The sequence below is a fragment of the Haemaphysalis longicornis genome, unplaced genomic scaffold (genome assembly GCF_048455015.1).
Source record: "Haemaphysalis longicornis isolate Haplotype H1 unplaced genomic scaffold, Haemaphysalis longicornis Haplotype H1 scaffold_13, whole genome shotgun sequence".
Lineage (NCBI taxonomy): Eukaryota > Metazoa > Arthropoda > Arachnida > Ixodida > Ixodidae > Haemaphysalis > Haemaphysalis longicornis.
In genome coordinates this window covers 98,049,508-98,059,707 of record NW_027526233.1, presented here as the reverse complement: position 1 = coordinate 98,059,707, position 10,200 = coordinate 98,049,508, and the positions used below count along the sequence as shown (strand labels likewise).

Here is a 10,200-nt window from a genome sequence, read left to right as displayed (position 1 = left end):
ATGTTATCAAAACAACGAAAATTGGCGAAGCTTGCAATAAGTTGCGCGAAGCTTGTACCCTAGCGGAGATGGAGGAATTCTTTGTATGGAAACCCTGAAACACACGCCATCCATTACCCTAAGTTTGAAATTGTTTATTTTATTTCCCGTAGTCCCTGTGGCAGTAGCGGTAGTCCTGATACCAATCTATATCATCGCCTTCCTTATGCATAAGTGGCGGACCCAGATAACAGCCTTTCCCATTTCTCCCAAATTGGAACGCGTCAGCACGTGCTAGAACTGTCGGCAACCTTCTTCGCGAACTCGGCGAGCTGTCTTGTGCTTCCCATGAAGCATGGACGCATCTAAATTGTTTTTTTTTTGTATTTGTTGCGTGCGCCACTGCACAAGCCTCGACGACACCTGCCACCCTTCTTTACGAAGGGTGGCAGGTGTCGTCGAGGCTTGCGCAGTGGCGCACGCAACAAATACAAAAAAAAAACAGTTTAGATGCGTTTAAACAGTTTAAAGCTCAGGCGCAAATGCGCGGTAAACGGTGGGGGTAACTATAACCATGTATTATTGATGGGGCCGCACATGGCACATCTTACGGCCAGCAACAACAGCTTCACTGATAAAATGCATTAGGCAAGATCGATTTTCTTTCGAACGGACGCGCACATAATTCCAGCCACACGATTCTTCGTGTCACATTAGGTGGTGAGTCTAACGTAATTGAAAAGGGAACGAATATAGGAATTGATTGCCCCCAGAATACATCAGAACCACCTAATCGGCAGAAAAAAACACGGTTTCTGAAACAAATGAAAGTGTCCACAGATTCAGCGCTAAGAGCGGTAGATGTAGATTGAGCCACGACCGACTTCGTCGTAAGGTGAGCATACAAGAACAATATAATTTCGCCACAGGTCCTGCACAAACTGATGAGCTACCATATTGAAAAAATCACTTTCACAGGCCAGAGAGGACTGACAACACCCTCGACAAGTGGATAGTCCCACAATACTGTTCACAAACTGACGAGGCACCGGAATAAATCTTTCGGTGAATACTAGCGTGTCAGTTACACGGGTGCTTATTACGTGGGCCGCAATCCCGCCTCAATTATATTACCTGCTTAGAACCGAGTACACCGCTATCAAGCATCGCAGGTCGTTATTCCACGCTGAAGCAACCGTTCCATGAAGGGATAAGACACTGGCGCCGAAGTCGGCTGCTTTACATAACAAAAAGGGTGCGAAGGGCCGGCAGACGTGCGAAGCAAATGCGCGGCGAACGGATATCGTGTCGACGTCGGTTGTTAGCTGTACCAGCGACTAGAGTAGGTTTTCTGTCAGCACTAATGTCGCTGGTAGTGTATAATCCATCGAAGAAAAAATTTAAATGTTCCTTACGCTGTCATCAAGGGCTTCTGCGTCATTGTAGCGCTTTTAGTGTTAGCTGTCTATTGGCGAAATGGCGCCTTTAGAAGTTCGTTCATGTGCAGAAGTGGCATCGCCGCCAGGAAGAGGTGTGCAGCTTGTCTTGGTTCCCAGCTCGGGCACAAGCGGCTTCCAGAAAATGGTTTCTTTTATTCCTTGTGGGACACACTGCAGGTGAATGTACGTTTATAATATTTTCCCTTCCAGACTAAGTACGTACCGTGACGTGTGCCACAGCGGCCTTTTTTTGTAGTGTACCACTCATGTGTAATTTATTTACGTGCACGAGAACCAAGAAGGATTATTCAGAATTGGTCTGTGTGTGCACTTTTTTGTTCGTGTCAACGTAAATGCTTCCTTTACAGCGATACCGTAACGTTTGGGTCTTCTGGGTAAATATAGTCAAACGTCTTGTCAGGCACGTCAGGTAATATTACCAGGGGAAACTGAAATAGTTCCCGGAAAGCAGAAAGCAGATGTCGTAGTGCTGAACATTTTAACGCGGTAGTGAAGGGTGCACTATTCGCGGGATTATATTAAGTTTACCCCTTGCAGTTCCTACGTGTCACTTCTGCCTGCCAGTTTTCCATTGAAGTACCCCGTGCTCAACACTCCACAAAACTAATTCGGGGCCTATTGGTGTTCGTAGGTGCCTAAATCACTATGAGACACAACAAATAGTGAAGTGAGCTCCCAATAAAAGATCGGGGTGCCCAGTCAATTACGTCGTCTGCGTTGTTGTATTTAGAGAGACAGCAACGCCCGAAAAGGTTGAAAGACTGCTGGTCGCTGGTGATGCGTGCATAATTGCGATAGTTAAGGAATGTTATTTTAGTCCACCTGAACGCAAGTGAAATTGCAAAATTTGAGATAATGAACACGATTTGTAAAAACACGGTTTTTGTAACACACTCTATAAAACATAACTGAGGATAGTATCTAGCCCACAAATAGTCATTACAGAAAGCGGATGAAAGCGCGATTTAGGTTTCTTAAAACTACGAAGTTGTTCATGCGTTTTGAGAATTTTGAGTTTTTTACAGAACGGAGCAAGCAAGCAAGCATTCCGCCATGGAGGCGGAGTCGTTTGGGTTTGCCCTGATTCGCAGAAATGCACCAGAATTTTCTGCCTTTAAGACAGAGAGTAAGCCTCTCACAGCGAGAAAAATCATGGCTGATCGGACTTTGTAGGAGTTTTCTCTCCCACTAAAACTCATTGCCCCGTTTGGGGAAAGATTCGGTAAGGGGGCTCAGAGTCCGCGGTTTTGCCACTTACGGTCCGCGGTGTTGCCACTTCGTTACATCAGGTGCGCCTAACCGGTTTGCTGCAACTGTCGTTTTGCGCGTTCAAAAGAAAACTTTGCTTCTGAAAGTCTGCAACTATGTCAGAGGTAGCACAAGGTACAGAATTTATGGGTATTTTATTCTCACAAATATCTGAAACACGCTGAATTTAACCAGCTCATTCAACTTCGAAGCTACACATTCCCTTTAAAGCAACAGGGTTACGAATAGTTGTCATTTAGCTATCATTTCATGGGAAAGATGTCGTGGTGACGGATAATGCTGATGGTAGTTCCGCTTCGTGTCCCCTTTACGAAGGCCAAACGTAACAAAATGGTTGCTACAGTTGTGAAAGTTCGGAGAACATTTATTTTGGTTTTCCTGAGACGTATATCATATTCCTGGTGCTGTCAAAAGGTTTCTTAGGGTCTCTGAATGACATCCTGTACTTTGTAAAACCCCGTACGTTTTTGTAAGACTTCCATCTGTCTCCTACTTATGCAGCCGAAGTGCCTTCACTACAAAAGGTGTTAGCGACGATGTTGAAATTTTGTTTTTGATCTTTTCTCCCACTTCAGCTCTGGTTTACAGTCGTTGACGTTTACTGCTGGCTGATGCCGGATTTGTGATCACGCTAATGAGCTCCTTGTGTTTAAAAGTATCCGAAAGTACAGTTGTAGGTTACACGCACACCAACGTGGCAAGCCAACTCTTTCTTCATTGGCCAATTGCGCCAATTACAAGGTTAGGATCTGTAAACAACCTTGTTAGAAAATGAATGTTGCATTCGGCTAGTGAATGTCGTATTGGGCTAGTAACGATAACCAAACAGTGAAAGAACCCTCCGACGGTCTGTTCTGCTTTTAGGCAATGGGAACAGTGTGCTTAAGCTACGTCCTTGTATATTGATCTATGTGGTTTACCAGCAACACTTTATTAAAAATTAGTTATCATCACGACAGCAAGCTCACTTACGAATGGTGATGTTCAACAGAAAAGTTGAACATATTTAAAGCACCTTAATTTTGTTTTGAAACCCCAGATTATCGCCCTTTTGGACAATATTTTGGTCAGTTTTTTATTTTGTTAGTGCCAGCCATTTCACACACTATGCATAGAAGATTCTTGGGCTGTAGCGTTGACATATGACTATCTCAGATTCGACAGTATGTCTCCAAAAGTTGCCAGGGAGGACACAAGGAAAACTATGCTGAAGGCAGCTGATAAGCTCTCTAATGAAATGCTAAGCTCCCACGACTTTCTCGTCTAGCTTCCTATTTGCGCCGTTGTATTCGTACGTGTGTGGTGCTTGCTTCGCCCCTCCACCAACTCCTTGTATACTGTGCTTCATTTCTATGGTATGAAAATTGCAAAGCAGCTTTCGAAGCGCTCAAACAGACCCTTACCACTGCGCTAGTGCAACTCCGACATCCTTTTGACAAAATCCCAGCTACTGTTTTCCACACAGGTGGCAGTTGACATGGCCTTGGTGCCATGCTGTTGCTTACGTAAGTCACGCATTCACACCTACTGATGAAAACTACTCAATAACTTCGCAAGCACGTCTAGCAGTTGTCTGGGCAGTACAAAACTTTTGTCCACACTTTAACCAACAGCAATTTAATGTCCCCCTCCATCATGTCCTCTGTTGGCTTCAATCACTCAGAAACCTGAATTCTGTATTTTGCGGTTACAAGAATATGACTTCGCCATGACATACCAGTGTGGCAAGAGGCATATGGATGCAGACGCCATTTACCGCGGCCCTGTGTCCCCAGAAGATGATTCGCCGTCGAATGCGGCGAACGTTGTGTTACGAATGGCACTTTTAGACAACATCGAACATACGATGTCCCTGCAAGCTCCTGACCTGTATTGCAGAAACCCGATCGTCTAACTTACCGGTTCCAGGAAGCAACCTAATAACTGCTTGCTTCGCAAACTGCGAATGTTTCCACTTTCACACGGTGTTACATACCACTATAATTGCGACCCTACCGGTGACAACTCAGCTCCTGTCATTCCGAGTTCTTCTGAACAACCAATTTTTAAAGTTATAAATGACGACGCTACGGTCGGATATTCTGGTTTCCAGAAAACCTATTACTGCATAAAAAGTCGTTTCACTTGACTTGGCCATTCCAGCAGTGTCTCCAAATACGTCGTCTCTTGCGCACGATTCCATGAGATGAATTGGTCAACATCGCAACAAGTTGGAATGGTGCAACCCCTTCATTTTCTGTCAGCACTGTTCAAAGTAGTCGGCAGGGTCTTGCATGGTCCATTGCAATTTACACTAGCTGGCATTCACCGGGTTGGAACCGAATTTGACCACCTGACCCGCTATACCGAAACCACCCCTCTTCGAAGTGGTTGCGCAGTAGAAGGCGCCGTTTCCTTTAAGCTGTCCATATTGTTGGGCCAGGAACTCCGCAAGTGCTTCTAAGTGACCGCGGCAAATCATTTCTGTCCGCCACACTTGCACAAGTTGTCGTGCCGTTGACACCGTTAATAAAACTGCCTCCAGTTATCGTCACCAAACAGACGGCTTGACGGAACACTTTCATCGAACACTTTTGGGCATTCTGTCTCTGCACACCTGCCCAGATCACAACAATTGCGACACTCTTCTTCCGTTTGTAACGCATGCATGTAATTCCGCAGTTCAACAGACACTCGTTTCTTGCCCTATTTTTGTACGATCGTCCGCCTCCCTCCATTCGAGATTCATCTTTTGTGTCAGTGCACGTTGACTGCATAGCTAGTGTTCATGAAAAGGTTGATTTCAGTTGCGCTTACTGCCGTCATCTCACCCGTATGAACACAGAAGCCAGTCAGATAGTCCGCAAGTCTCGCAACAATGAGACTCACTGCGCAGTCATGATTCACACAGGGGAAGCGGTCTTGTTATCGACACCGGTGCGTGAACCTGGCCTCTCCAAAAAGTTGCTTTCTCGGTATATCAGATCCTATACACTGCTCGAGAAAACAACTGCTGTGAATTATGGCGTGCCTACAAAACGTGCCGTCACTGATCGTCACTGCCGTGGAATATAAATCGTCATGTTTCGCGGCTCAAGCTTTGCGTCCAGCGATGCGACACGACCTACGCAGCGGTCGGCTGAGCACTGTTCAGGAGGGGGGATAAGTATGAGTGCCAGCAGAATCTCCCAGATCAGGGTCAATCTGCTGGGCTGGGACAAGCGCCCTGCTCTGTTCGAACGCGAAATCACCATCGCTCATGTTTATCCACTCGGCTTCCTGAATCATCATCGCATCAATTTCACTTGGGGCTCCTGAGTCATCGGCTGTCTAAATAAACCCACCTCGTTCGCGAGAACTAGAACCTAGTCTGTCAATATATGTATATATATTCTCGGAGGCCGTCCGTCCGGCGAGGGAACCGTGGAATGGTGGCGGACCGTTTCCTTCTGCACGACCACAAAACGTCCTTTAATTGTCTCAGCTCCGGGAACGGGCCCATAAACGGGCTGTAAAATGCCTTGTTCGCACTTTCCGAACATATGGCGGGACACTCGCTTTCAATCAACGGAAACGCAACCCGTCGGAGCGTCTGGGCGTTAGCATGGTGACGGCTAGCGGCGGAAGATATATTGCCTTCTCTCCTTTGCTCTACAACCCCACTTTCGGACGCTGTTGAGCTTCTCGCGTTTCCGCCACCACTCGAATTAATGTTCAGTGCTCTTTCATCTCCCTTTCTGCCTTTTTTTTCCAACTATCTTGGCATCTCTCTCTTCGTTGATCATTTTTTGTTCATTCTTCCAATAAGGAAGATTCCCGCTTCGTGTTTGTGTTGTTCACGTATGTTTGTGTGTGGTATCGTTGGCCATTCGTAAACCCGCTTTCAACTTTCGACTTATATGCTCTCTTCTGAAACGACCGAAGCCATCATTCCTGTAGAAGACTTGTCTCGAAGTCGAAACGTCGAAATAAACCCTCCGCTGTTGCTGTTACCGAGGTTTCTTACTTTGTGTATATATATATATATATATATATATATATATATATATATATATATATATAGCGAATCAGAATTGAAAATGAGGGGCGCATTGCATTGAAATAAGACAGATATAAGGGTTGGCAGTGAAGAAAACCCTCGGAAAGCAAAGGGGTAGATACGGTAGGTCGTTGAAACAGATAAAGAATTTGGAAAGAAAGAAAGTGGAGAAAAAATGCCCGCCAGGTGGGATCCGAACCCACGACCTCCAGAATAACGGTCTGGTGCGATAACCACTACGCTACCGGCTGGGCTATTTTTCTGCTCCACTTTCTGGGGTATGTATGTCAATGTAATTCTTTCCTGTGCTTGGGGGTGGTAGCCAGCTCCACTCCAACTTCTCGGGGTGAAGGGTACCTTTTTGTACCCCCGGGCGTGACTCGAGTGTCTACGACATGTCAAGAGTGGTCGACCAGCGTTGAACCCTCTTAAGCTTCCTATGGCACCAAGACTGCCAGAACAGAGGCCCTCGCTATGCATGTATCGAATCAGAATAGGAAATAAGAGGCTGGTTGAAACAAGACAGAAATAAGGGTTGGCAGTCATGAAAACATCGGAAAGCAAAGGGGTGGATATGGTAGGTCATTGAAACAGATAAAGAATTTGGAAAGAATAAAAGCGGAGAAAAAATGCCCGCCAGGTGGGATCCGAACACACGACCTCCAGGATACCGGTCCGGTCCGATAACCACTACGCTACCAGCGGGGCTTTTTTTCCCCTCCACTTTCTAGGGTATTTATGTCAATGTAATTTTTTCCTATGCTTGGGTGTGGTAGTTAAGCTCTACTCCGTCTTCTCGGGGTGAAGCGGACCTTCTTTTTAACCCCTGGACCGTGACTGGAGTGTCTACGACATGTCAAGAGTGGCCGACCAGCGTTGAACCCTCTTAAGCTCCCTATGGCACCAAGACTGCCAGAACAGAGGCCCTCGCTATGCATGTATCGAATCAGAATAGGAAATAAGAGGCTGGTTGAAATAAGGCAGAAATAAGGGTTGGCAGCCACTTTCTTTCTTTCCAACTTGTTTATCTGTTTCAATGACCTACCATATCCACCCCTTTGTTTTCCGAGGTTTTCTTGACTGCCAACCCTTATTTCTTTTGCGCTCCGTCCTGCATTCTTTTTCTGCTAATTGTCGCTGCTGTTTTTAATTTATGCGCTTTTCTCTGCAACCAACCATCACTACTACACATCAACTAACATCTCCGGGCCCTTAGTTCCACTGATATTTCGTCAAGCCATTTCTGACTCATTGCATGGCAACGGTCAACCTGACATCCGAGAAACCGGACGTCTCGGCGCAACCTAGTCTACTTGACAAACACGAATGCCGATGTCCGTCGGTGGGCATCCACTTGCCTTTACGGCGAATGTCTCAAGGTGGCGTGGCGCTCGTTTAGTTGCTCCTCAATATTCCACCCACCAGACTCCCGTTTCGTGCACGCGCACATAGGCTCAGTCGGTCACCTTCCGGAATCACGAGTTCCTGCCTGCTCCCTGACACACGTGAGCCATGTCAGGTGCAGCTCAGAGGCAATCGCAAACCCGAATATAACCATAAGAACATCATTGTTGGCTACCGCTTCGTAAGTCATGCTGTTGTTGAAACTTGTGGTGAGCAACAGCCATCTTGGAAGCACGTCATATTCATACCATTTTATACCACCCATCGGCGAACTGGATGGTTGAACGTTTGCATGGGCAACGTGGGGCGCTTCTCACTACCCATGACAATAAATATGTTGACGCGCCACATAACTCCTGTCTTATTCGACCTCCGTGCACCTTTCAAACTTGATATGAATTGCTCGTCACCTGTACTCGTGTAGCGCCGCTCTTTGTTTTCCAGGTAACTTCCTCACTCCTTCACCTGTGGATGTGTCTCCAGATCCCTACAGTTGCTTCTGTCATCTTGATCACCCCTTCGAGAAAACCAAAACAGTGCTTACGTGACAGCTTACCGGCCCCTCTGTCTTCGTGAGCCATGACCTCTCTTTTGTCCCCTCCCTCGGTATTAGTGTGGATTATACTAATAAAGGAGTAGCACTCCAAGACATTCAAACTCAGCATCAATACTCGCCAAGACTTGGTTGGCGGAGACCCAGTGAACCCTGCTCACGTCGGCCACCTGTGACACATGCAGGCCTTCACCGTCTGAAGGACCGATCCCCGGTTTTTCCAATCTCTTCTACCGAAATCTCTACATGGGCACCACAGCGTCATCCGGCTCTATGGAAGGAGATCTACAGCAGCAAGCACGCCGATGGTCCACCGCGTCAAATACGACAATGACGTCAGCGAAAATCATCGCTTGTGGCGCCAACCCAAGTGCACACGTGAACGTCACACGGCACTTTTCACGAGGCACAACCTCACGTGCGCTCATGCTAGCTGTATAACTATGTTCCTGACCAAACAATTTGGCTGTGTGCGCTGGCCGGAAAGGTACACCGATCGACACAAAAAAGTACGAAACCATCTGTCGAGGTGCGATCCATCAATTGCACCATCGCGTTGTTTCAGTGAACCTAATCATTGTATTACTAGCCTTCATAATGGAAATAAATTCAGTATCAGAGCTCATTTTAATTATACAGCTATTCCTGCAAAATACAACCGCTATCAGGTTGTGTATTATATTTAATTAATATAAGATTCATATCCTAAATCACCACATTTCCTGCCAGAGTATGCCTCAAATCAAATCCCAAATCAACGTAAAACATTGTGGTTTGCATGGCGAGCAATTCCCGCAAATGTAGAATGCAACCTAGCCAAACTACCAGTACGAATTTTGTATTGCGATCGTTTAGAAAACAAGTTTATTTATATTTATTAAGAACACAAGCCGTGGTTTTCAAAATCCCTATATAGCCGGCACACGAATTCCAGAAAGAAACATGTGGAATTCATCAGCGCCAACGCGACCCGCCGCCGATGAGGGAACAATGTTTGGTCTTTCCCCAACTTAATCAGACTGCTATACCAAAACTACAATGTCGCCTCGCCTATGGAGGCACGCAAAACATTAGGGTTCGGTTTATTTTATCGCAACAGGAACACCTGCCCGTGTCCTTGACTTACAAGAGGAGAAATATAGCACCCTACACTGGAAAGCTCACAAAGATGCATCAATTTTCAAAAATCGTTGGATTTTGAGCGGCAACAATTTAGCGGTGCACGTTAGGCCTAAGAAAAAATGCACAGATAATAGAAACGTTTACACACATGTTATGTTCCTGTAGGACAGCTTTACAACTCGTTAAAAATATCTTCTCAGCAATCCTCTTCATAGACGAAAAGCCGATTTTACGTATTTTAACTACGCCCGGTTTTCGTAAGCTGTTCTTTATGTTTTAGTTTTCATTCTGAAGCAATGCCATATGAGAAGAAGGCATGTTTAATTGCCCCCGTAACACACACTTCCCCTCGGCAAAAATTACTTTCAACGCGCACGTGCAGTGCGTACCACCAA

The 10,200-nt window shown here is 46.0% G+C and overlaps 1 non-coding gene across 1 annotated transcript; it reads right to left on the bottom strand.

The window, feature by feature from the left end:
* Nucleotides 1-6,904: 6,904 nt before the first annotated feature.
* Trnan-guu (transfer RNA asparagine (anticodon GUU)) lies at nt 6,905-6,978 on the bottom strand. The gene has a single exon. It is a non-coding gene; the product is annotated as a tRNA-Asn (tRNA).
* Nucleotides 6,979-10,200: the final 3,222 nt, after the last annotated feature.